The sequence below is a fragment of the Erythrolamprus reginae genome, chromosome 2 (genome assembly GCF_031021105.1).
Source record: "Erythrolamprus reginae isolate rEryReg1 chromosome 2, rEryReg1.hap1, whole genome shotgun sequence".
In the NCBI taxonomy this organism is placed as follows: domain Eukaryota; kingdom Metazoa; phylum Chordata; class Lepidosauria; order Squamata; family Dipsadidae; genus Erythrolamprus; species Erythrolamprus reginae.
In genome coordinates this window covers 202,649,432-202,676,685 of record NC_091951.1, presented here as the reverse complement: position 1 = coordinate 202,676,685, position 27,254 = coordinate 202,649,432, and the positions used below count along the sequence as shown (strand labels likewise).

Genomic DNA, 27,254 nt, shown 5'->3' with positions numbered 1-27,254 from the left:
CCTCTACAGTAATAGCAAAAGAAGGAAGCAGCTTATCTCCATTGGCAGGGTAATATTTTTAAAGGCTCACAAGCTCAAGCAAATCCTTGCCTTCTGACTTTTGCTTTAGATGTATCCTGTAAGATCCCTGATCTTTTCAGCTCTATTTTATTGGACAGCAAGCATGGTCCTTTGAAGGAGGGCCCTCTGCTCTATCAAAATCAATAAAAACCTAAAAAAATGAAATAAAACCAAATAGTTTTTTTCCTCTGGACTATATGTGCCAGCCTTTGCAAATTATTATTTGACTAATTTAAAGATGGGAGTCTTACCCAAGGATGGGATATTGCCTTTATTTTATAATCTGGAGAGCCTCAGATGGGATCGAAATGGAGCTAAAGACTTTTTTTTAAAAAAGTGAATTAGGGAAATACGGAGTTTATGGTTCATCTTGGGTGGGGGATTCTACATTTATATTTTTTAGCTCAGAATAATTCAAAGAATTTAAAATAACGTCATTCATCAAAAGGCATCACTTCCTTCTTCAAAGATGGCAAGGTGATAGAACTACATAATTTGTGAGGATGTTTGACTTTTAAGGGCTCATGTAAATGAGCTCCTTCCACGTAGTAAGGTAGTCGTTATAAATCAACCAGTTTTCAGGATTTTATTTTATTCAGTCTGCCTTTGCGTCAAGTATGTTTGACAAATCAACATTCTTGTCCATAACTCCATAATTTTCATACTTGTCCATAATTTAATAATTTCATAATCTCATCACCAGCTCAAGGTTGACTCAGCCTTCCATCCATCCGATGTGGGTAAAATGAGGACCTGGATTGTGGGGGTAATAGGCTGGCTCTGTTAAAAAGCGCTATTGCTAACATGTTGTAAGCCGCCCTGAGTCTAAGGAGAAGGGTGGCATTAAAAAAATCAAATAGATACATAGATAGATAGATAGATAGATAGATAGATAGATAGATAGATAGATAGATAGATAGATAAACAGATAAATTTTCATTAAAAATGATCTTAGTGGGAGGACTGCAAAGCACTGTGAAGTAGTATATAAGTTTAAGTGCTATTGCTATTCATCATGTGTTAGACTTTGTATCAGGGTTCCAAATAGATCCGAAATTAAATCAGAGTCCAAGGCACAACATTCCTCAAAGTTCACGTTGACCAGTCTTCTTCTTCTGCCAAACGTGTCTGTTACTCCCACCAGCTTCTGGACTGCTGCTGAACAAAGGATGACCTTGAGAATCTACAAGGAATTTATTATGGCTGCATCTCTACAACCCTCATGCAACAGCCCCTCCCACGTTTCCACAGCAAGAACACATTCTAAAGCATAAAGTGCGGCAGGCCAAATTCTCCAAGTCAACGATGGCTTCGGCCTGACACTGTTGAACTGCAGTCCCAATAGCCCCTGATAGCTTATTACCCTGTTGACTTTAAAACTCAGACTCCAGAGTTTGGCATGGAACTAATTAAAACTTAATCTCTGAATTTTGGAGAGAGACTAACTTTGCAAAGTGGCTTTTTCGCCCCTCCCAACAGCGTGAATCATAACGACTTCAGATTAAAAAAAAAAAAAAGCTTTTCCTTCATCTACTGTGGGTAAAGGTTAAGTCTTGTTGTAGGATATAGACACCAATGATACATATGTTCTATATTTGTGATGCATCAGCAGGAAACAACTCAAACAATAAGATACATTCGTTAGAGCAAGGGTCTCCCCACTCCCATTCCATGGACTGGCATTGATCCATGACACACTCGGCAGGATATAGGCAGCATGCGCAACCACGCCCCCTCTAATCCGTAGAAAAATCTCTCTCTATGGAACCAGTCCCTGCTGTCCAAAAAGTTGGGAGCCCCTGAGTTAGACCATAAGAATTAGACAATAGAAAAAACTGATTTTACATAACATCCTACTAGTGGCAAATTAATGCTTTACATCCTTCCCCTTTGCCATTTAAGTTTGCAGCTGGACGTAATACTTTCTGCACCAAATCAGGAAGCTCAAACTGCCCAAGCAGCTGCTGATAAAGTTCTACAGATGAATCATTGAATCTGTCATCTGCACCTCTATCACTGTCTGGTTTGGTTCTGTAATCCAACAAGACCGACACAGACTTCAGAGGAAAATCAGAACTGCAGAAAAAACAATTGCTGCCAACCTTCCATTGAGGGCCTGTATACTGCACGAGTCAAAAAGAGGGAGGGGAAAATATTTACTGACCCCTCGCATCCTGGACATAAACTGTTTCAACTCCTACCCTCAAAACATAGCTACAGAGCACTGCACACCAAGACAACTAGACACGAACAATTTCCCCCCCAAATGCCATCATTCTGCTAAACAAATAATTCCCTCAGCACTGTCAAACTATTTACTAAGTCTGCACTACTATTACTATTAGTTTTTTCTCATCATTCCTATCACCCATTTCCTCCCGTTATGACTGTAACTTGCTGCTTGTATCCTTAAGATTTTTGTTAATATTGATTGCTTCCTCATTGCTCATTTGACCCCTATGACAATCATCGTGTTGTACCTCATGATTCTTGACCAATGTCTCTTTTCTTTTATGTAAACCGAGAGCATCTGCACCAAAGATAAACTCCTTGTGTGTGCAATCACACTTGGCCAATAAAAAATTATATTCTATTCTATTAATACGTGCAAATCTATTCAAGGACTTTCAAAATAGGCTATTTTTTACTCATTAAAAATATGGCTTTGCTCTAAAGAAAACATGGTCTCTCAAATTTCAAAAGGAAGCAAGGATGCCATGCTAAAATGCTATTAACACCTTTATCCAAAAAGCTAAAGACAAAAAAGTTCCAGGTTAACAACTTGATGCTGGAAGAAGCTGGGACTTGGAGTCTAACCATATTTGGAGCTTCAAGCATTTCACCCGTGGCATCTATGCTCTAATGTACACTGACACAGCCCCAGGTGCGAGAAAGCTGGCTTTGGATCAGACACCATTACTGAAATTGTTTTCACTAGATGGAATTGTTTCATGTAAACTAAGAGGTAGAAGCTTGGACTTGTAAGAGGGAGTGTTCACAAAACAGGCCTGCTCATGGCTGATTTGAACTAAAGGCACTGGATGGGTTTGCCAATAGTTAGGATTTCAATGTGGTTAGCAAACCTGTGATTTAGTGCCATGCAAATACAGCCTGTGTCCATTATCCATACCTGAATGACCTTGTATCTTTTATTTATTTTATTTATTTATTTGTTTTGTCATGTACATATTGGTGGTATACAAAGATATAATATTTATATATATGATACTAGTAAAAGAGAAACATTAGAACAGGGGACGGAAGGCACACTGGTGCACTTATGCACGCCCCTTACTGACCTCTTAGGAATTGGGAGAGGTCAACAGTGGATAGTCTAAAGGTAAAGTTTTGGGGGTTAGGAGATGATACTACAGAGTCTGGTAGTGAATTCCATGCATCAACTACTCGGTTACTAAAGTTGTATTTTCTGCAGTCGTGTTTGGAATGATTTACATTAAGTTTGTATCTGTTGTGTGCTCGTGTGTTGTTGTGGTTGAAGCTGAAGTAGTCATTGACAGAAAGGACGTTCTAGCAGATGATTTTATGGGTTATGTTTAGGTTGTGTTTAAGACGATGTAGTTCTAAGCTTTCTAAACCTAGGATTGTAAGTCTAGTTTTGTAGGGTATTCTGTTGCGAGTGGAGGAGTGGTAAAGTATCTCTGGACATTTTCTAGGGTTTTTAGGTCCGAAATGCGGTGTGGGTTCCAGACAGATGAGCTGTATTCAAGGATTGGTCTGGCGAAAGATTTGTATGCTCTGGTTAGTAGTGTGAGATTACCGGAGCAGAAGCTACGTAGCATTAGGTTAACAACTCTTGAAGCCTTTTGGGCGATGTTGTTGCAATGGGCTTTGGCATTTAGGTCATTTGATATGAGTACTCCAAGGTCTTCTGAGCTAAGGAGTCTGACTGACTTGCAGATGAATCCTGCCAATCGCCCTCCCTTTGCCACAGACACCAAACCACACATACTGCAACCGTACTTCCCTGCTTCATTAGGCCTCACCTTGTGGGTTCCTGGAAGCATTAATAAAGGCTTTAACATGGTTAATTGCTTTCCTGCCTGAGAAGAGGCTTGGGGGAAGCGGCTAGAATCAAAAGAGAGGCTGTTAACAATCCAGCCTGAGCTGCTGTTGAAACAGAATAAAGATTTCCGTGCTTTTTAAAAAAAGCTGGGAAGGATATAGTGAACTGCGGTAATGCAATCCAGGAGAATGGCACTCTGGGCCCTGGGGCAGGATGTGTAGGCTTGAGCTCCACCCGCAAACAACCTCGCAGTCGAACATATTGTGGTGTTGAGCCATGCTGGCCTTGCAACACCCTTGAAGGACATTATGCTGGTTTGGAAGGGAACCAAAGATGGAAATGAAAACAATCATAAAAACATATTCCAAATACAAGCACTATTTCATCAATTCAGTTGCAGGTAGTCCTCATTTGGCAACTCAGCCATTAAGAAAAGCTAAGTGAAACCAGGACCATGTTTACGATATTTTTTTCCAGATTTCTTTTGCTTTACGGAAGGTTGCACATGCAAGGATTTGTCATAAAGTTACTTTTTTAAATCACCAGCATAGTTGCAAACCCTCATCACTAAAGGAGATAGTCACTAAACTAAGGACTAGCTGTACAGTGTTCCCTCGATTTTCGCGGGTTCAAACTTTGGGAAAAGTCTATACCACGGTTTTTAAAAAATATTAATAAAAAAATACTTCGCAGGGGTTTTTTCCCTATACCACGGTTTTTCTCACCCGATGACATCATTTCGTCTGCCTTTAATAAATATTTTTTTTAATAAACTTTAATAAATAAACGTGGTGAGTAATAATCTAAATGGTTGCAAATGGAATGGGAAATTGTAATTTAGGGTTATTGTAATTTAGGAAATTGTAATAAAGTGTTAAGGGAAGGCTTGTGATACTGTTCATAGCCAAAAATAGTGTATTTACTTCCGCATCTCTACTTTGCGGATATTCGACTTTCGCGGGCGGCCTCGGAACGCATCCCCCGCGAAAATCGAGGGAACACTGTATTCCCTTTTCAGAAATCTAGGATCGGGCTACTGGTGTTTTTAGCACTCCAGTTTGCCTGCTTCTCGTAAGAGTATTTCTTCCTATGAAGGAGAATTAAACCGTAGGTGGCATCTGGATTTTATATCACTTGGGTCTAAAGCGGAAAATTATTTTAATGCCCTTCCCCCTCCTACTGCAAGTGGAGAAAAAAAAGGGGGGTTGCAAATAAGTAAAAGGTTCCAATTCTGCAGTTATTTAGGCAGACTTTTGTAAATGAACTTCTCCTATAAAAAGAATCAACGTCATCATCGTTTCAACTTGCAATGCAGCAGAGAAATAGCAAGAGCAGACGTATATACCGCTTCGCAGGGCTTTAACAGCCCTCTCTAAGCGGTTTACAGAGTCAGCATATTGCCCACCGACAATCTGGCTCCTCATTTTACTGACCTTGGAAGGATGCAAGGCTGAGTCAACTTTCAACAGGTGAGAATCAAACTGCCAAACTGCAGACAGCCAATAGTCAGGAGAAGTAGCCTGCAGTACCCCATTCTAACCACTGCGCCACCACAACTCTTAAGAGTTGATTTAGAGTTGTCCGAAACTATCTTTAGGCATCACAACATACCCACACTGCAAAGGGATTGAGAGGTAAGCATCAATTGCAAATGGCTGCAGACGGGACAATGGTCTCCCACCAATCAGTCAGGACAGAAAAAGAATGTACATGTCTATTAATTTAAGCCACGTTTGTGACAAACTGAACCAATTTGGTCTAGTGCTTAAGGCACCAGGCTGGAAGCCTCACAGAGGCTTCTCCCTGCGTTTTCCGGCCCTGTTTCCTCCCAGGAGATTCCTAGAGAGGCCCCACAGAGGCTTCTCCCCGCGTTTTCTGGCCCTGTTTCCTCCCAGGATATCCTAGAGAGGTCCCAAGGAGGCTTCTCCCTGCCTTTTCCAGTTTGGGAGGCTCGGATTTGTAAGTGGAAAATGGTTCTTGAGAAGAGGCAAAAAAATCTTGAACACCCAGTTCTTATCTAGAAAAGTTCGTAAGTAGAGGCATTCTTAGGTAGAGGTACCACTGTACTAAGTATGTTGATCACCTTGATTGATTTTTCAAAATAAATAATGCTGGGAAACATACAAACAAGCGTATGTCATTGACTACCATTGCTGGACATTTACCGTTTCTGGATCAGAAGCATCTTAATCTCTGAATATCAACCTCCAAGGAAAAGCAAGGAAATGGTTTCTCCGAGGCATATCGGTGGGCTGGGCAGACGGTTACATTCATCCAACACAACCTTCCTTATTGCACAGGGTTTTTCTGAACAAGGAGACCTGTGGACTGAACAAAGAGAGCTACTCTAGTCATGCAGAGGCCATTGTGCAGGCCACAAGAGAGCTTTAAGATGAAGCAAATAAATACATTTTAAAAATACACGTAAGCAGCAAAAGATGTAGCAAGCAACATCCCTAGCCTAAGCCCCACAGTTCTGGAATGTGTTTTGCCACAAATAGCAGACAGGGAGGGGTGGTAATGTAGTTTCCCTACATTATTTGGAAGGAATCTTGAAACCCAAGCCTCCCCATTGCCCCTAATAGGACCATCGCTCGGATCTTTCTCTATCCTGGCATAATGAGAACGGCAATTCCACATCTCTGGAAGGCCCCCATTTGACAAACCCACTCAGCCCCCTCCCCTTGCTCTCTCATCAGTAACCAGGGTGTGGTCGCCCCCCAAAAAAACAACCACAACCCCCAAATGGCGTTTCACACTTCCCTCTAATTTAAACACAGTCTAGCACTAGGCCACAGACTGTGTGGTGTGGCTGTAACAGTCTCCATCCCCAACAACTCCCCCTTCTCGCCCTCCTCGCTCTCTCCTCCTCCTCCTCCCCCCCCCCCCCCCGCATTTCTGCCTCTGGGTAGAGAGAACGAAAAAGATTATAATGTGGATCGGCTAGAAGTTCAGAGCAGCCTCATAAAGATTAATTACAATCAGGGGCCTTTTAGAACATTAATTGCGTACTACGCTGACATTGTGTGCCAATTGTGTCTTCAGCCAGGGAGAGGTGGGAATGGAAGAGAGAGAGAGAGAGCTTAACACCCCCTACCATGCACCTCAGATTCAGAAACAAGGGCAGGAGGAAGCGGGAGAGAGGAATATCGTAACCCGAAGCTGCAGTCCGGGGTTCAAGGGCTTGATTTGGGAGAGCTAGGAAAAATCCAACTGGTTCAGTCAGAGGGAGCCCAGGATAAAAGCTGGTCAACAAATCAGCATTTTTAAAGCAGCAGATGCTGAATCCTTTCTCTCTGCACTGGTTTTCCCACAATTAAATCCAAATCTGGTTTCCACGGGGATACAGTGGTACCTCTACCTACAAACACCTCTACTTACAAACTTTTCTAGATAAGAACCGGGTGTTCAAGATTTTTTTGCCTCTTCTCAAGAATTATTTTCCACTTACAAACCTGAGCTTCCGAAACTGTAACCATAAAAGGTAGGGAGAAGTCTCCATGGGGTCTCTCTAGGAATCTCCTAGGAGGAAACAGGGCCAGGAAAGGCGGGGAGAAGCCTCTGTGGGGCCTCTCTAGGAATCTCCTGGGAGGAAACAGGGCTGGAAAAGGTAAGGAGAAGCCTCCGTGAGGCCTCTCTAGGAATCTCCTGGGAGGAAACAGGGCCTCCACCCTCCCTGTGGTTTCCCCAATTGCACACATTATTTGCTTTTACATTGATTCCTATGGGAAAAATTGCTTCTTCTTACAAATTTTTCTACTTAAGAACCTGGTCATGGAGCGAATTAAGTTTGTAAGTAGAGGTACCCCTGTAGCTTCTTTCTGTAGGACAGTCCTTGAAGAATAGGATTGTTCGATTTATAAATCCAAGGATGGGAAGCCCAGGGCTCAGATTATTCCTTTTCTTGTTCCTTTTGTCTTCTGTTGTTATTTATTGCTATTATTAAGGGCAAAGTGAGAGACGAGGAAGCATCAATAATAAGATTCAAGAGACAAAGGGTTCATTTTTGAGATGCAGGGTGATGTTCTGACTTCTTCTATCTAGGGTGCTTCGGGGTAGGTGAAGATACGAGGGAGGGAGGTGGTAGCATCTGAAGAAAGGAAAAAGATCTGGGAGATAAATGCCTATTTTCCCTCTAACCCAGGGATAGAGAAAGTTGGCTCTTCTAGGACATATGGACTACAACTCCCAGAATTCCTGAGCTAGCATGATTGGCTCAGGAATTCTTGGAGTTGAAGTCCACAAGTCATAGAAGAGCCAGCTTTGCCTACCCCGGGCCTAACGCCTCTTGCTATGTAAGACATTGGAGATCTCTGCCTGAGGAAATGGGATGCAGATGAGGACTGGGACCCTCGCCTGTTTCCAAAGAGGCATGTGTTTGTCCATCCTCTGCCCGGGCCTTGCGCCTTTCTCCCCCCCTGCAAACCCCTGCCCCCAAGTGAGGGGGAGGATTCTAGAGCCCATGATTCCTCCACTTCGGGGAAACCAAAACAAAAAGTAGGGTGGGAGGCTCAGAAAAAAGTAGCCACCCAAAACAAGAAATGGCTCTCTGGCACGCAGCATCACAGCAGCTGGGGATGATGGGATGGAAAGGATCTTGGGCTGTTCGGGTTCCTTGCTCTTCCCGATGCTGAGCCGGGTGACACAGTGATTAGAGTGCAGCACTGCAGGCTACTTCAGCTAACTGCTAGCTGTAGTTCAGCAGTTCAAATTTCACCACTGGCTCAGGGTTCACTCAGCCGGGCCCAGATTGTTGGGGCGATTGTTGGGGGTATGTAAACTGCTTAAAGAGGGCTGTAAAAGTACTATGAAGCGGTATATAAGTCTATATAAGTCTCCGAGTCTCCGGAGAAGGGCGGCATACAAATCTAATTAATAATAATAATAATAATAATAATAATAATAATAATAATAATAATAGCCCTCGACGAGGAAAAAGACCCTACGAACTAACCGCAGCGGCGCGACTCTCGCGAGGTGGGGCGATGGTCGTCAGAAAGGGGCGCAAAGACACGCGGGTCGATTCCTGCGTCTGTCTGAACCCTTCTCTGAAACCCTAAATCGAGGCTTAAGGGAGAGCCGAGGCAACGCCAAGTGTATCCGGCGCGGCAATGGCGCCACCTGGCGGCCATCGATCCATTTGAGCAACAAGCCGGGAGGCGCCTCGAACTCATTTTTGCACGCCGCCCCTCCCCTGCACACGCACACACACACACACAAAGATGTTCCACACCCTTTCATCTGTCTCCGAACCATCTAGCAACCTCCTCCCGCCCTCCCCTCTTCCAACGCGCTCCTTTTATAGTAAGAAAGCTGCTGCATCCCCAGCCTATTCCAATCCCCCTTTTCTGGAGCATCAGATCGTCCTTTTCCCGCACACCCACATTTCCAAGGAACTAGGAATCGGATTCAGGAATCTGCTCCCCCCCCCCCCGAGATAATTTCTATCAATAGAGGTGCAAAAGTGCTGTGGGGCTAAACAGGGCATTTCGTTTATCTTTAACACCCCCACCCCCCCAATATCTACTCCCCCCAATATCCTACCCCCTCAAAGCGGGCGTCAGGAAGGAATAAACAAGCGAGAAAGGGGGAGGGACTCCCATTGGTGCAACCCAAGCGGGAGGATTAAAACAAAACACACAAAAAACGGGCGAGCTATAATTGGCACCACCGAGAGACCTGGGGTGGGATGATTCACAGGGCTGGAATTCCGAGTTCCTGCCATAAACCCCTTTTTAGGAACGGGCAAAGGTTGTTTTGTATGCAAAAGGGGGAAGCGAAGGGAGGGCCAAAGAGGCTGGTTAGGGTAACATCATCCCTTGAGTGACTGAGGGCAAGAAATCCCCGTTTTCTCCACAGCTAACCGCCATCCTTGGCCTCTTTCTGAGGGAAAAGTACAATGCAGGAGACAGCAGGAGACTCGGTTTTATTTTTTTTACTTTGCAGTTTTCCCAAGGGACTGTTACTATAGGCAATTTCGACCCCTGTCCTATTGTCTATATCCCATATATCTTCTCTTCTATCCCTATATCTTTCTTCTATTCTCTCATTGATTTATTTTATCCTATATTATCTCTTCTATTCTTTCTCTAATTCTGTTTCCTCCAAGGTGTCCTCTGCTACCTTCATTGTGTATTATTGTGTATTGGACAAAATAAATAAACCCCTTTTTAGGAACGGCTGGGGAATTCTGGGAGTTGAAGTCCAAATAGCTTCAAGTTGCCAAGGTTGGGAAACACTGCAGTTGAGGACGGCGAACCAGCAGCGCATAATGCACTGTGTGCGCAGCTTCAGTTTTCTCTTGCATGCGTGTCCCGGTGTACTTTTGCTTCGTGCAAAATGCATGCACCAGAAGCAAAATCTTGTGAGGGGACGCACATATACGTGAGATTTCAGCAATTTTTTGCTTCTGCGCAGGCACGGAAACAAAAAAAATGCCAAAATCTCTCTCGTGCACGTGTCCCATTACGAGATTTCATCACACTTTTGCTTCCTGTGTGTGGGCCAAGGTGGCACAGTGGGTAGAGTACAGTACTGCAGGCCACTGTAGCTGACTCTAGATCTGTAGGTCAGCGGTTCAAATCTCATCACCGGCTCAAGGTTGACTCAGCTTTCCATCCTTCCGAGGTGGATAAAATGAGGACCCAGATTGTGGGGACAATACGCTGGCTCTTCTTTTTAAAAAGTGCTATTGCTAACATGTTGTAAGCCACCCTGAGTCTAAAGAGAAGGGCGGCATAAAAAGTAGAATGAATGAATGCATGCATGAATGAATAAATAAATAAACAAACAAACAAACAAACAAACAAACAAATAAATAAATAAATACACGCTAGGACATTCACACATGCAAACCAAAGTTGTGCGTGTAGCATACCTGTAGCAGCGGTAATGGCAATCTGCCCCTGCCATGAAGTCGGCATAATTTTGCCCGTATCTAATACAGTGGTACCTCGAGATACGAGTTTAATTCGTTCCGGACCTGTGCTCTTAAGTCGAGCAGCTCTTATCTCGAACGACTTTTCCCCATAGGAATTAATGTAAATAATTTTAATTGGTTCCAGCCCTCAAAAAACTCACAAAGTTAGTCTAAATTATGCAGAAAGACATGTTTTTAATGAAGAAATGTACATGTACATATAAATGAATAATGAAGTTTCTTTCACTTAACTTGTAAACTTTCTTAAACTTTTAAATTTACATATGTTCAACTTCTCTGCCACCCAATCCTGTAGGACAGAGGTCCCCAACCCTTTTTGCACCAGGGACCGGCTTTAAGCGATCAAGAGAGGAATGGGTGAATGAATGGACGGAGGGTGGGAAGGAAGGAAGGAAAGAGGGAAGGGACAGGAACAGAGGAAGGAAGGAAGGAAACTTATGAAAGGGGAGAGTAAGAGAGGAATGAGTGAAGGGAGGGAGGGAGGGAAGAAGGTGGGAAGGAGAAAGAAAAGAAGAAATAGAGGAAGGGAAGGTAAAAGAGAGAAAGAAAAAGAGCAAGAAAGAAAGAAAGAAAGAAAGAAAGAAAGAAAGGGGGAAGGGACAGGAACAGAGGAAGGAAGCAAGGAAACTTATGAAAGGGGAGAGTAAGAGAGGAATGAGTGAAGGGAGGGAGGGAGGGAAGAAGGTGGGAAGGAGAAAGAAAAGAAGAAATAGAGGAAGGGAAGGTAAAAGAGAGAAAGAAAAAGAGCAAGAAAGAAAGCTGCAAGCACCCCCCCGAGCCCCCCAGGCCGGCTGCAACCTTTTAAAACACGCGCGCCGCTTCGCAGCTGTCTCCTGAAGCCGAACGCGGAAGTTAGCGTTTGGCTTCAGGAGACAGCTCCTTGGCGCTTGTATCTCGAATTTGGGCTTGTAAGTAGAACAAAAATATCTCTCCCCTCCCAGCTCTTATCTCGAGTTGCTCTTAAGTAGAGCAGCTCTTATGTCGGGGTTCCACTGTATATCATACAAACAAAAGGTGGAAACCTGTGTGGCTTTCGAATGCTCTATGTGCTGGTCAAATGGGATGACAAAAGTGGCTCGTGGATGATTGTGGAAACCACACTTGAGACAGCAGCCGCTTTTCAAGGGGAACACAACCTGAGCCTGCTTATTCAGGCCTGAAGCTGTGACTGAGATTTTGCACAAGAGTAGTCAATTGTTGGTGCCTCTTAGGCAGTGGTGGGCTACTAGCCAGAATGCTAAATTAGGCTCACCGCTCATAAGTGTTTGCAAGGCCAACGCGATTTTGCTTCTGCACCTATGGAGGTAGCAAAATCGTGCACGGAGCTGCAGGTGCACCTGCGTTTCGCCGAGGTTTTTTTGCTTCCGCACATGCCTAAATACGGGCGCACCTGCGGCTCTGTGCGCAATTTTGCTACCTCCACAGGTGTAGAAGCAAAATTGCATTGGCCCCACAAGCACTCACGAGCCACCACGGCAAGCTCAATTTAGCTGGTAGCTGTTCTGCCTGGCCTCGAGCCACCCACGAACGAAGTAATAATCAAACACACACGCACACAGACTTGTAAAAATAAAACCAGGGTTATTCTTTATATTCAAAAAACTGCAAACCATGGAGTTTCAGAGCAATGTTAGTTTAAGAAGCCAATAGGTCAGAGTTAATTACTCCAGTCAGTGCAGGAGCCTGCTCTTAGGCAGATGGGAGGCTTCCCACAACTGGAGCCAGAAACAGCAGTTCTGCAGCTTCTTGATCGTTCCTGAGTCTTTATTTTTCATTACTTTTCTTCGGCCCACTCAGTCCACTCAGCATGGCTGATCGTGTCTGAAGGCTGCCCTCAGTTCACCACAGCGCTTATTAGTTTAATGAAATGTGGATGGCTAAATTAACCTCTCTGATTAGAGAAAAAACAATATCTGCATTTATGGCTGACTGGAAACCCCTACAGACATTTTTTTGCATGAAATGAAGGGAAATGCACTCATGATTTGTGGTTTTGACTGGATAATAAGAAAAAGTGAGCTTTTTAAAAAAATCGTAGATAATTTTGCAGTTGTGCTTACATTTGCTGGAAAGGAAATTGGAAACTTCTATTTTTTTTTTTTAGCCTTTCTTTTAGTAATTTGTTTTCTTTTTTATTGTTTACTCTCTATTAGTTGGTTTTATGATCAGTGTAAAACTTTATAAAAATTATTTCTTAAAAATTAATTCAATGTAGAGGTCCAAACCTTGGAATAGCTTCAGAAGATGGTGCAATTCAGTTGAGGAACCTTCCTAAAATACAAAAACTATGATATCTAGCAAAAGCAGGGTATCCACTTTGGGAAAGCTTCCTCGGGCCCCCCTAACCTTCATTCAGGCAAGCCAGTAAGAGTTGGGGCTCGCAATTTTGGTTACTTTTTTTCCCTTTTCAGCCTTTTCAGAAATTAGGTGCCCAATTCAGCCATTCGACTCTATTGAGCTGCCATGCTATCAGCCCCCTTCTACCACAAAGATCCTGCAGGAGAAGGGCAGTATGGACAACCCTGGGATCTGGCGAGGTGAGAGCTGTGAACCGTAAGCACAAAGCTTTTGCTGTGTTCCAGCATAACAGATACATTGTAGTGCCCTTGCTGACTTTAATCGGGACACTAAAGTGAAAGGTGAAGGTAGTTGTGATGATAATAACTCAAGCCAGGGATCATGGTCGAGATGAAGAATTTACATTGGAAAGGAGAAAGTGTGAATCGGGTATTGCACAACAGTCACACAGGAGCAGCAAGATATCTAAAAAGAGAAGCCATCTTCGGTTTGGTGATTCAATTGTAAGGGATGTAAATTTAGGAAAGGAGGTGGAGGTTTTGAAAGAGGTCAGGTGTCTCCCAGGTGCTACTACCAGCAGAGACAAGAGGCATATTATTAAGATAGTCAAGAATGGCCAAAATGGCATAGATGGATTGAGTTAAGAAAAAGAAATAAAAAGATCACAAAAGATATATAACGATTAGTAAAATAAAGAATATAAATATGTAAATATGAATGATTTGAATAGGGACTTTATGATTGTATGAAATAATATGAATATTACTGTAATTAATTAATTAATATGTATACTGTATTACTAATAGGATTTAATGACATATCTGACGTAGCAATGCAGAAATACTGAATGTTTGCTGATATCACAATTTGTTTTGTTTTTTTGTTGCTGTTGTTTTTCTCCCCTTTGTCTGTCTTTTGTTGGTATTAATTTGTTTTAAAATATATTTGAAAACTAATAAAAATCCCCCCCCCAAAAAAGATAGTCTTTTTTTAAAAAAAAAATATTATTGGTTTATTTACTAAATTAACAACAAACAAAAAAATACTTAAAAGAAAACGTGCCCAACACCAATAAAACCCCCACCACCATTTAGGGGGTTAAATGGTATGCATGGTATGTTTATATGTGTGTTTGGTTTTCTATATTAAGGGGTTTTAATTTGCTTTTAGTATTGGATTATTATTGTCTATGATTGCTGTTAGCCGCCCCGAGTTTTTGGAGAGGGGCGGCATATAAATCCAATAAAACTTGAAACTTGAAACTTAAATTATTTGCAATAAGTTTCAATTTCTTCCTTAGCTCCGGTTTACATTTCTTTACGTACAAAAAGTGATTGGAATTTATTTTTCACATTGTCGTCATAAATTCTACTTAAGATATAATTTTTCACCTTATTCCATCATGCCATCAGCTTCTCCAATTTATTTTCATCAGTTATTTAATCTTATTTCCATAATTTCGAAGTGGATGTGGTCCACCATGTACCAGTACCAATTCTGGATTGTCCATTTATTGCTATCATTCCACCCTAATACCACTACTGCTTGAGCACTTTCCAAAGCTGCTGTTTTGATTTCTTTAAATTCTCGTAATTCCCCATATTTAACTAGTATTGCTAATTCTTTTGTAATTATCCACCCAAAAAAAAAGATAGTCAAGAATGCCAGTAAGGACTGTGATGTTAATGCTGTTGTACATCTTGGCACAAATGATCTGTCTCAAAAAGATGTACTTTCTGTGCAGAATGACTTCCGGAGCTTGAGGTGTGAACTTAGTAATATACCGTAGGTTTTACCAGTTTATAAGAAACAAAAAGGGAAAGGCCAGCATGTAGCGGAGTTTAAGGGAAGGCTTCAGTTTTATTAATCGTGATGTCTGCAGCTGGTCCAATCAAAAACAGTACAAAAGAGATGGCTTGCATCCATCAAAGAAAGGGACTGAGTTACTTGGCATTAAATTCACAGATTTCCTGGATAAACATTTAAACTGAAGAGCAGGAACAGATAATTAATTGATACCGAACATTTCCGTCTCCAGCACTCTAAAATTAATAAGTGTATCAGTGCATGCAACATAGATGTGTGTGCGGGTAAGATTATCAGCCCTGCTGTCAATCAAAACCAAACATTTTATAGTGAGTGCCATACCATGTGCACTAATCAAACAGGCGACAAAAAAGTAAGGGCAGTCAGGTACAACCCAAGTTATGTAGACAGTAAACACAGGGTCAATCAAAATGGACTCAAATGTCCATACACCAATGCACAGAGTATGAGGAATACACAGGGTGAATTAGAAACTCAAGTTAAGGAGGGAAGATATGATATAGTTGCCATGACAAAAAACATGGTGGGATGAAGCTGACAAATACAGCTAGAGAAGGTGGAGTTGCATTACATATAGGAAATAACTACGTCTCTACAGAAATAGGGCAGAACAATAATGAAAGTTATCTTGAATGCATTTGCGTCAATATTAAAGGGTGGGGTGGGGGAAATAACATTGCCATAGGTCTACAGAGAGGGGCGGCATACAAATCTAATAAATAATAATAATAATACTATAGGCCACCCAACAAAACAGAGGAAGTAGATGAACTTTTTGCTAGTTAGCTAACTAAGGTATGTAGGAAACACATCACAATATCAATGGGAGATTTTAACTATCTGACATCAACTGGGAGACAAACTTTGCGCCAAGTGGAAGATCCAACAGGTTCCTAACCAACCTAGCAGACAACATTGTTTCTCAAAAAGTAGAGAATAGAACAAGGGGATCAGCTATATTGGACTTAATTCTCACCAACAGAGAAATGATAGAAAGTGTTGAAGCTACAGGAACCTTGGGGGCATGTGATCATGCAATATTGATATTCAACATTATGCAAACACTAGCAGTAGAACAAAGTCAAACTAGAGTCTTGGACTTTAAGAGAGCTAATTTCAATAAACTTAGAGCTTGGGAAGGATTCCATGGATGAGAATCTTCAAGGGGAAAACAATTCAAGAAGCTTGGGAAATTTTGAAATGTGATATTATAAAAGCCCAGTCTAGCACAATACCAATGAAGAAGAAAAATAACAGCTGTCAAAAGAAACCAGCATGGCTGCATAAAGAACTCTCTGACAAATTGAAAGACAAAAAGGACAAATATAAAAAGTGGAAAGAGGAGGAAATAACTAAAGCAGAATACAGTATCAGTAAATAGCCCAAGCCTGTAAAGATGAAGTGAGGAAAGCTAAGGCTGACAATGAACAAAGGCTTGCGACAAGAATAAAAAATATATTTTAAAAACCCTTCCAACATATTAAAAACAAAAAAGTCAAGGAAACAATTGATCTACTGCTGAGAGAAAGTGGCAAGAAGGTGACAAGCAACAAGGAGAAAGCAGAACTACTTAACTCATTTTTTTGCACCTGTCTTTACACAAAGGGAAAAAAACAGTCCAAAATAGCACCACAAAAAAAAATAGGCAAACACAAGTTAAAATAGGGGGGAAATGGTAAGTGAACACCTTTCTACTCTAGAGTTCAAATCACCAGGACCGGATGGATTACACCCCAAGGTTCTGAAAAAACTGGCAGACGAGTTCTCAGAACCACTAAACTATATCTTTCAAAGATCCTGGAACACCAGGGAATGCCAGAAGACTGGAAAAGAGCTGATGCAGTTCCCATCTTCAAGAAAGGGAAAAAAAATAGATCCAGGAAACTACAGACCTATCAGCCTGCCCTCAATACCAGGGAAGATTCTGGAAAAGGTAATCAAGCAATGAATCAGCAAACACCTAGAAGCAAACAAAGTACTGTAATAACCAAAAACCAACATGGGTTTGTCAAAAACAGATCATGTCATAATCTTATTGCATTCTTTGACAAAGTGATAAAATTAGCGGACCAGAGGAATGCTGTCGATATACCGGTAATTTACTTGGACTTCAATAAGGCATTTGATAAAGTAGACTATAACCTACTACTAGATAAAGTAGAAAAATGTGGATTAGAGTCTACGGAGAGGGGCGGCATACAAATCTAATTAATAATAATAATAATAATAATAACAACAACAACAACAACAACAACAGATGTATTCAAAACTGGCTGACCAACTCCACTCAACATGTAGTACTCAATGGAACAGCATTTACATGGAGGGAAATATGCAGAGGAGTACCTACCCCAAGGCTCTGCTTTAGGCCCAATACTCTTCAGCATCTTCATCAATGACTTGGATGAGGAGATAGATGGGGAACTCATCAGGATCAGGGGGGACATGAGAGCACTGTTCCAATATCTCAGAGGTTGCCACAAAGAAGAGGGAGTCAACCTATTCTCCAAAGCACCTGAGGGTAGAATAAGAAGCAATGGGTGGAAACTAAACAAGGAGATAAGCAACTTAGAACTAAGGAGAAATTTCCTGACAATTAGAATAATTAATCCATGGAACAGCTTGCCTCCAGAAGTTCTGAATGCTCCAACACTGGAAATTTTAAAGAAGATGTTGGATAACCATTTGTCTGAAGTGGTGAAGGGTTTCCTGCCTAAGCAGGAGGGGGTTGGACTAGAAGACCTCCAAGATCCCTTCCAACTCTGTTATTCTATTCTATTCTATTCCATTCCATTCCATTCGACTGACTGTAAGGCTCTGGGCGGGAATTATAGACTTATAGTCTTTTCAATTTGTAAAGTCAGACTCAGTGTCTGGAGATTTCATGCCCTTGTCTATGCATCTTTCTTGAGAAGAATGCAAAAAAGTTTGCCAATCTTGCAGGATGTTTTTTAGCCTTCTCAACCTCATCAACTCCCTTGGTGCTTCCTGATAGTCTCCCTTCCAAGTTTCAACCCGGTTTGATCCGCTTACATTTTGTCACAATCAGATAGGTGCTACCACCAAGTATGAGTTTTAATCTGCATTCTGCACATAGCACATCTTGAGCACTTTATAAATAATTACCCTAATAAATACCAAAGAAGAGTGCTTTAGTTTGGATCACAGGAGATGGGCCTTAATAATTCAGCACAATCAATGGGTTGACCTGTTCCTCTCTTTATAAGGTTGTTGCAAGTTATTTTCTTATTTTTTTCAGGGGGGGGGGCTCTTTTGAAGGAGGAAAGGTAGAAGAAACCAGCCGAAAGAGGAGACGGTGGAAAGATGGAATGCGGTGGAGCAGAAGGGCTGGGAAGGAGAAAGTATTCAATACACAACAAAGAAAATGTGGCCGGTGTATTGTTTGACTTGGCACAATCTTGACCCAGTCTAGACTCTCCCCCGCTCCCCACATGCACACTTATCCACATTCCTCCCTGCAAAGAGATAATCACACATCTATTTTTTGGGGCCTCATCCAACAAAAGGCTCCCCATGCACCAAAATATACTTTCAGCCAGCAGACCATTTCATCCACATTTTCCACTAGCTGATCAAAAGGGGAAAATTTTCTCATATTTCTCCTCCTACCGTAGATTCCTGAAACCACCACAATAAGGGGGAATAGCTGGAGCCTGCCAAGGAAGAGAGAAATTGGAAGTAGGTCCGTGGTTTCTTTTCCACCAGCAAGGGAGTTCCTAACATCTGTTTAGGTTGATTTCTGGCAAAATAAAGGCGCAGAATCTAGGCCAGTAATTATCTTGAACTAAAAACACCAAAAAGATAAAAGAAAAGAAAAATTACTGCAGAGGTCAATTGTGACAGGCTTCCTTCCTTCATTTATTCCTTCATTTGTTCATTTATTTATTGTATTTATATGCCCGTAGTTCCCCATTGCAGTTTCCTTTAGTCACCAAGACTTGATGGCCAAGCTGTACCAGGTCTGTAGTTCTTTGACCAGGTGATCTCTCACCTGTTGTTTGAAAATTCCACTGGGCTGAGGTGATGAAACCTCGTCTAGATCAGTGATGATGGACCTTCTTTGGTGCACATGTAAAGTGACCAGATTTTAACATTGCTAAAGAGGGACACCATTGACGGGCGGGGGACGGGCCCCCCCCAAAAAAATATCTTTGTTTTTTCCTCTCTCTCATCCTCCCACCCTTTCTTTCCAGAGGACTGTGTAGAAACGGCATCCAGCCAGGACGCCCCATTATTTCTCATTGAAACTGCAGTTATATTGTGATTGGGCAGTGTTTCTGACCGGCAGGCGCCCCATCTGGAGGGCACCGGGTTGTAAAAATCTGACGGCGGATGAAATCCACAGGCCCGGTCGCCTCCTCTTCCTCCTCCGAAAAAAAGCCCAGTTTTAGGATTATCTATTGTATTCCTTTCAGTGGCAGGGAGTTCTGCAGGTCTCCTCAGGTACGTATATATACGGCCTCACCTCTCGGCGATGTAGAAGCTGCCAGTGCCCAGGCCGTGTCCTGCGAGCATGGCCTCAGTAACAGGTTGTAGCAGCCAGATCCCCCATTTGGTTCTGAAGAAGAATTCTTCAAGAAGTTCATCACGAGTGCGAGGCCTACTCTGAGCTGGGAGACACAGGAAGTACAACCCACCCAGGATGACCCCAAGACGCTTCACCGTTTTCTTTTGCTGTCACCATAGAGGAGAGAGAGGGAGAGGGAGGGAGGAAGGAAGAAAATCGGGACATTTTTTAAACAACGGGGGACGGGGGACAGATTATGAAAAAGCGTGACTGTTCCGCAAAAAGCGGGACGTCTGGTCACCTTATACACATGCCAAAAAGGTGCATGTGCTAGTACACATGCATGCGCCCACACCCATTCCCTCTCCCTACGCATGCGCACCACCCCCTGCTGCGACTGTGCATGCGCACAATCCCCCCCATCCCCATGTGTGCGCACAGGCCTCATTGAAGCCTGGGACTGAAAAATCTGGCAAACGAAAAGTTCAGAAAAACAGACTTCCGTTTCCCAGTTTGTCCATTGTGCTGGTTTTTTGCACTCTGGAGCCTTCAGGGAAGCTTCCCTGAAGCCCCAGAATGTGAAAAATAGCACAATGGGAAACCGGAAGTCCTTTTTCCCCCCAAACTTCCGGTTTGCCTATTGGGCTGTTTTTTGCACTTCAGGGTTCAGGAAGCTCCCTGAAGCCTCCAGAGGATGAAACGGCCTTCTCCTAGGCTGAAAATCAGCTGGCTAGCGCACACTTGCATGCTGGAGCTGACATAGGGCAATGCCTTGTGTGCCCTGCCTCCCATATGGCTCTGCATGCCATCTGTGCCATGCATGCCATAGGTTCGCCATCATGGGTCTAGACCTAATTGAAGCTGAGTTCTCAAAAAGCCAGTACTGAATGGCCAATGCTATCACGCTTAGAGGTTGACCATTCTAACTCTGTATGAACAAGCAGGCATGTCAAACTACAAGTTCAAGTTCATTTACAAGTTCATTTATCTCACGGCCGGATGCATCACGCACAGGCCACACCCACCCCAGCTCCGCAAAGGCAAAAAACATGCTACATCATGTGACACAATCAAGTTTGACCCCTGTGATCAACAGCATAAAAAGAACTGGGAGGTCTGGAGACTAAACTGTATGATAATTGGCTTAGGCAGGAATAGGCAAAGTTGGGTCTTCTATGACTTGTGGACTTCAACTCCCAGAATTCCTGAGCCAATCATGCTAGCTTAGGAATTCTGGGAGTTGAAGTTCACATGTCATAGAAGAGCCAACTTTGCCTACCCCTGGGCTAAGGAAACGATATGTTTAGTCTAAGGAAAAGAAGATTTAGTAGCGACATGATAGCAATCTTCCAATACTTGGAGAGCTATCACAGAGAAGAGATGCTCTAGGGGAGGGGTAGACAAAGTTGGCTCTTCTATGATTTGTGGACTTCAACTCCCAGAATTCCTGAGCCAATCATGCTAGCTCAGGAATTCTGGGAGTTGAAGTCCACGTCCAGAACAGAACAGAATAGAATTCTTTATTGGCCAAGTGTGATTGGACACACAAGGAATTTGTCTTTGGTGCATATGCACTCAGTGTACATAAAAGAATAATATACATTTGTCAAGAATCATGAGGTACAACACTTAAGGATTGTCATAGGGGTCAAATAAGCAATGAGGAAACCATCAATATTAATAAAAATCTTAAGGATACAAGCGACAATTTACAGTCATAAGTAGGAGGAAATGGGTGATAGGAATGATGAGAAAAAAATAGTAGTAATAGTGGTGCAGACTTAGTAAATAGTTTGATAGGATTGAGGGAATTATTTGTTTAGCAAAGTGATGGCGTTCAGGGGAAAATGTTCTTGCGTCTAGTTGTCTTGGCGTGCACTGCTCTATAGCGACGTTTTGAGGGTAGGAGTTGAAACAGTTTATGTCCAGGATGTAGGGAGTCAGTAAATATTTTCATGGCCCCCTTTTTGACTCGTGCAGGTCCTCAATGGAAGGCAGGGTGGCAGCAATTGTTTTTTCTGCAGTTCTGATTATCCTCTGAAGTCTGTGTCGGTCTTGTTGGGCTGCAGAATCAAACCAGACAGTGATGGAGGTGCAGATGACAGACTTAATGATTCCTCTGTAGATCTCTATCAGCAGCTCCTTGGGCAGTTTGAGCTTCCGGATTTGGCGCAGAAAGAACATTCTTTGTTGTGCTTTTTTGATGACATTATTGATGTTAAGTGATCATTTTAGGTCTTGAAATATGATAGAACCTAGAAATTTGAAGGTCTATGTTGATACTGTGTTGTCTAGTATCGTGAGAAGTGGTAGGATGGGAGGGTTTCTCCTGAAGTCTACCACCAAAGACCTTTTATACTTCACATATTATTTTTCTATTATTAAATTTTGTTTTATGTTGTAGAACAAACGTTCAATTACAGGAAATCCAAAGCTTACAAAGCTGACCATCTTAAAAGTACAAGGTTAAAGCCTGCAGGATCACAACAACTTAGCAATAATTTAAAAGTACGATCACAGAATTTAAAAGCACGCTGATTAAAAATGAGAAGGCTTAGTCAACTTTGAAGTCTAATAATGCAGCACTCCAAGGATTATTCTTAGTCGCGTATATGTAAATGAACTTGCAGCCTGTAGTAATAAATCGTGCAATGAGACAGTTGGTCTTGCACAAATCACTCTCTCTCTCTGCTAAAAATAAGATAAATGCTTATGCTAAGATTGAGATGCTAGAGAAATTTCAGCACATCTTAACTACATTCAAATACATTCTGAAGCAGTACCGCTACTGTGCACAAATAGTTCCTGTAGGAATTTAACCATCAAGAAATGAATTTAGATTGTGGCCACATAATAGAAATACCGTTTCCCCCAAAATAAGACATCCCCTGTAAGACAGCCCCATTGGGTTTTTGAATGCATGGCAATGAGGCCAAGCGCTTATTTCGGGGTTCAAAAAATGTGGGGAAACATGGTAGGTAGACCTTTTACTTATTGAAAGTCACATATATGCAATAAAATCTACGGGGAAACAGATTCAGATAGTCAAGCCCTCTTCGGGGCCAATATTCTTGTTCCAATCATTACTTTTTAAAAAAAATTCTAATCTTTAGTGTAGATGCAGAAGCTCAAGGATGGTATGAATATGGAGTGGGAGTGGCAGCAGGCTGGTGGATCTGCAGCTTCCATCGGATTATCCATATGAATCAGTGACCTTTTATCTATCATGTTGGACCTAGTTTAACATCAGCTTTAAGATTCTCTTACTCTTGCTTTATTTATTTATTTATTTTGTTTATTTGTTTATTTATTTATTTTGTTTCTTTGTTTATTAATTTATATTGTTGTTGTTGTTGTTGTTGTTGTTGTTGTTGTTATTATTATTATTATTATTATTATTATTATTATTATTATTAAGATTTGTATGCCGCCCCTCTCCTTACACTCAGGGCAGCTTACAACATGTTAGCAATAGCACTTTTTAACAGAGCCAGTATATTGCCTCCACAATCTGGCTCCTCATTTTACCCACCTCGGAAGGATGGAAGACTGAGTCAACCTTGACTCATATAAAGAGTTGATGTTATAAAAGAGTGCAGAGAAGAGCAACAAAAATTATTACAGGGCTGGAGGCTAAAACATACAAAAAATGATTATAGGAATTGGGTATTTCTAGTACAATGAAAAGAAGGGCTCGGGGAGACCTGATGGGAGTGTTCCAATATTCGAAGGGCTCCTACAAAGACAAGGGGCTCAAACTTTTTTTCAAAGCACCAAAAGACAAGACGAGAAACAATGGATGGAAACTAACCAAGGAGAGGAGCAACCTGGAATTAAGGAGAAATTTCTTAAATGGTGAGAACAATTAACCAATGGAACAACTCACCTTGTGGGTGCTCCATTACTGGAAGCTTTCAAAAAGAGACAGGACAATCATTTCTCTAACATGATATAAAGCCGTGAACCTATGGCATGCGTGCCACAGGTGGCACCGAGAGCCATATCAGAGGACATGCGAGGCGTTGCCCTATGTCAGCTCCAGTGTGCACGTGCGTGCTAGTCAGCTGACCTTTGGCCTTGGAGAAGGCCGTTTCGCCCTCCAGAGGCTTCAGGGAAGTTTCCCTGAAGCCCCAGAGTGTGAAAAAAAAGCACAACGGGCAAAGAGGAAGTCCATTTCTCCAAACTTCTGGTTTTCCCGGTTGGCCATTTTTTCACTGTCCCAGGCTTCAGTGAGGCCTGTGCGCATGCACAGGGGGAGGGAATGGATGTGGGCACATGTGCGCGTGCTAGCACATGCACACACACACACACCCTTTTGGCACGTGAACCAAACAAGATTCACTATCACTGCTATAGCACCTCCTGCTTGAGCATGGAGTTGGATTAGATGACTTCCAAGGTCCTTTCCAACTCTTATTATTCTATGCTCTAAATCCATTGACTTTTGAGCTTTAGATTGGAAGGTTTTTTTGGAGACATTGATGGTGGGCAAGTGTTGACCAGGGGACCCACTTTTATTTTCCCAGTTAAAGGATGGGAATCTAGGTGTACAATATGGGCCAACTTGTTAGATTTTTATCTCCGTCCCCATTCCCTGCTATCTTAATAAGAACCAGGTCACAAATAGATAGGGTGGAGTGCATAGATTGGAGGCAGGTAGAAAGGTAATGGGGAGGCTGGTTACCTGGTACTGCTAACTAAGGGGATGCTGAGTGCTGTTTAGGAGTATTCCTGAACTTAGCATCAGCTGATATGGCTGGAAGTTCAAGAGGTCGGACCCCCCCCCCATAATAAATTTTAAATTATTTTTTTAATAAATTAAAATAAATTAAATTTTAATAAATTTTAAAAAACTGAGGCTGGAAGGGAAGCAGATGAGGTTGGGGGGTTGAAATTAATGGGGAAAAGAGGATTAAAAAACCCCTATAATGATCCATTATCAATTCATCAAACTTTTTAAAAAAGCTTTCAACTAGGGTTTGTATGTTACCAAATGGTCTTTATTCAGATGCCAGACACATCTGTCAGCTATATTTGCAAAAAAATAAAAAGTTTTAAATGGATTGGCAAACTATGGGGATTTGGAATATTACTTTTGCTGTAAGATTTGAAAAATTACATACAGTACACTACTGTACTTAAATAATATATTTGTGAGAAATGACTTGAAACTGAACTAAATCCATATTAGTAACTGAGGCCTGATGAACGTTGCTCATGGAAGCTAGAGGGAGCTAAAGGACCAGGCAGAAAAGAGCTAAAATGACTAAACCTTCTACAACAGTGGTTCTCAACCTTGGGGTCGGTCAGGACCCCTTTGGAGGTTGAACAACCATTTCACAGGGGTCGCCTAAGACCATGGGAAAAGACAAATTCCCCACGGTGTTAGGAATTAAAGCTTCTATTCTGGGGCCTTGGAACAGAAGAGGGGCGGCATACAAATCCAATGAATGAATGAATGAATGAATGAATGAATGAATGAATGAATGAATGAATGAATGAATGAATGAATGAGTCAGTCAGTCAGTCAGTCAGTCAGTCAGTCAGTCAACAAACAAACAAACAAACAAACAAACAAACAAACAAACAAACAAACATACTTTTACAATCCAATCAATCAGGCGTTCACAGTAGGAGTGTCCCTCTGATCTTCCTGCCAATCAGCTGAAAGTTCTATTGGGAGAATTGGTGCTAGGTTTATGGTTGGGGGTCACCACAACATGAGGAACTGTATTAAGGCGTGGCTTTAGAAAAGTTGAGAACCACTGGTCTACAATATGCCTTGTTCTTATTTTGAGAGGATTTTTTACATGGATTAAAGCATTAATAATTAGCATCTCAGAAAAGATACATATTTCAATGGATAAACTTTTAGAAGATAACAAGAAAATTTAAAAAAAATTGACATAAACATTACAGTTTGAAGGCACGGGAAGACAATAACATTGAGATTATAAAAGTCAAATTAGGAAAAAACTTTCCAAATTTCCTTCCACACAGCAAATTGTCATTATCACTCAGAATGGCAGTTTTGGAATTAAAGCTATGGGGCAAGTATGCCTCAAAATCAAGCCATGTATGTTTCCCATTGTGTAAACCAGGGGTCCCCAACCCCCAGTCTATGGATTAGTACTGGGTTGGGCCATACCAGAAACCAGGCCCTGCAGGCCCATCTGTGGGATGCAGGCAGCACATGAAACCACACACACCCTTTGGTCTGAGGGAAAAACAACTCACCATGGAACTGGTGCCCAAAAGGTTGGGGGAGGGGCTCTAGTGTCAGCAACCAGAGCAAAGCAGAGCCACGTTTGTTATCCAATCAGCTTCCAGATATTACATTGGAAGGCTACATACCTGTCAAAGGGGGCATCTGACACCCAAATGAGCTCTCTGTATGATTAAGTAGTTTGATTAGTGAGGATGAAAGGATGTGTTATAAGAGCAATCGTATCTATGTATTGTTGCCATGAGCCCCTGTTGAGAAAGCAACTGCTGAAAGCATCTCCCCAATATTTCTGGCAATGGCTGCCATTCATATCAATGTCAGTTCATATTTTTGCTACTGCGTAACCCATATTCTCTCCTCAGTATTATACTGTGTCACAGTGACTTTGGGGGGTGGGGTGGGGGATTTATTTATTCATTTAAGAGTTAAACAAAGTGCCAGGCGCTTTCAGCAGAAGTTGAGACCAGTAAGGCCTATAAGTTCAAATATAATAAAAATATAGGTAAGTGCATTGTCAGGTATAACTGTGCAAATCTGTATGGGTTTTAATGCCATTAAATTCAACCATGATGATTCTTGGATAAATGGCATTACGAATTGGCGGATTTCATCATATAGAATGGGGGCTGGGCCAGGGAAGATGGCTACAAATAAATGCATTATGCAAATACTTGAATGAAAAAGCAAATAAAGAAGCACTACTAAGGGAGGAGATAGAGTTAGAGAAAATAATAAGAGAAAAAAGTGATGGCACCAAGGCATAAGCAAGTAATACAGTGTATATAAGATGTTATTGCAGGCAGACGGGTGTGTGATTGAAGGATTGACTAAATGGTGACAAAGTGAATTACAAGTAGATGTGCAAGAGATGAAGAATATAGTGGAGAATATAAGGAAAATCAAGAATGTAAGGCTTAGGGAAATGAGAAGGAAAATACTACATAAGTGGTATCACACACCTGCTCAATTTGCATACTTTCAGCAGAATGTTAAGAATACTTGTTGGTACCAGTGTCAAGATAAGGGCGTGTTTATGCATATGATTTGGGAATGCCCGGTAGTGCAGAACTTTTGGAAATAAGTGGAAGACGACACTAATAGTATGTTAAATATATGATGGACAATTACAAAGGAAATGGCAGTATTAGTCAAAAGGAATAAGATGGGAGAATTCAGAGAAATAAGAGAAGCAGCGATAGAAAGCGCTCAGGTGGTAATAGTCCTAGGCTGGAAGAATGTGACAAAATGGACAATACAAAATTGGTATCGGTACATGGTGGATCATATTCAGTTTGAGATTATGGATAAGAGGATGAATTCGGCCATTGAAACTGATCTGCGGGAACTGATG

The 27,254-nt window shown here is 41.9% G+C and overlaps 1 long non-coding RNA gene across 2 annotated transcripts in view; it reads right to left on the bottom strand.

Moving 5' to 3' along the window:
• Positions 1-6,406, bottom strand: part of LOC139161759 (uncharacterized) — a 41,604-nt gene extending 35,198 nt beyond the window's left edge. For both annotated transcript variants that reach the window (XR_011558154.1, XR_011558153.1), the window contains exon 1: positions 6,250-6,406. This is a non-coding gene — a long non-coding RNA (uncharacterized lncRNA). The remainder of the gene's footprint in view (positions 1-6,249) is intronic.
• Positions 6,407-27,254: the final 20,848 nt, after the last annotated feature.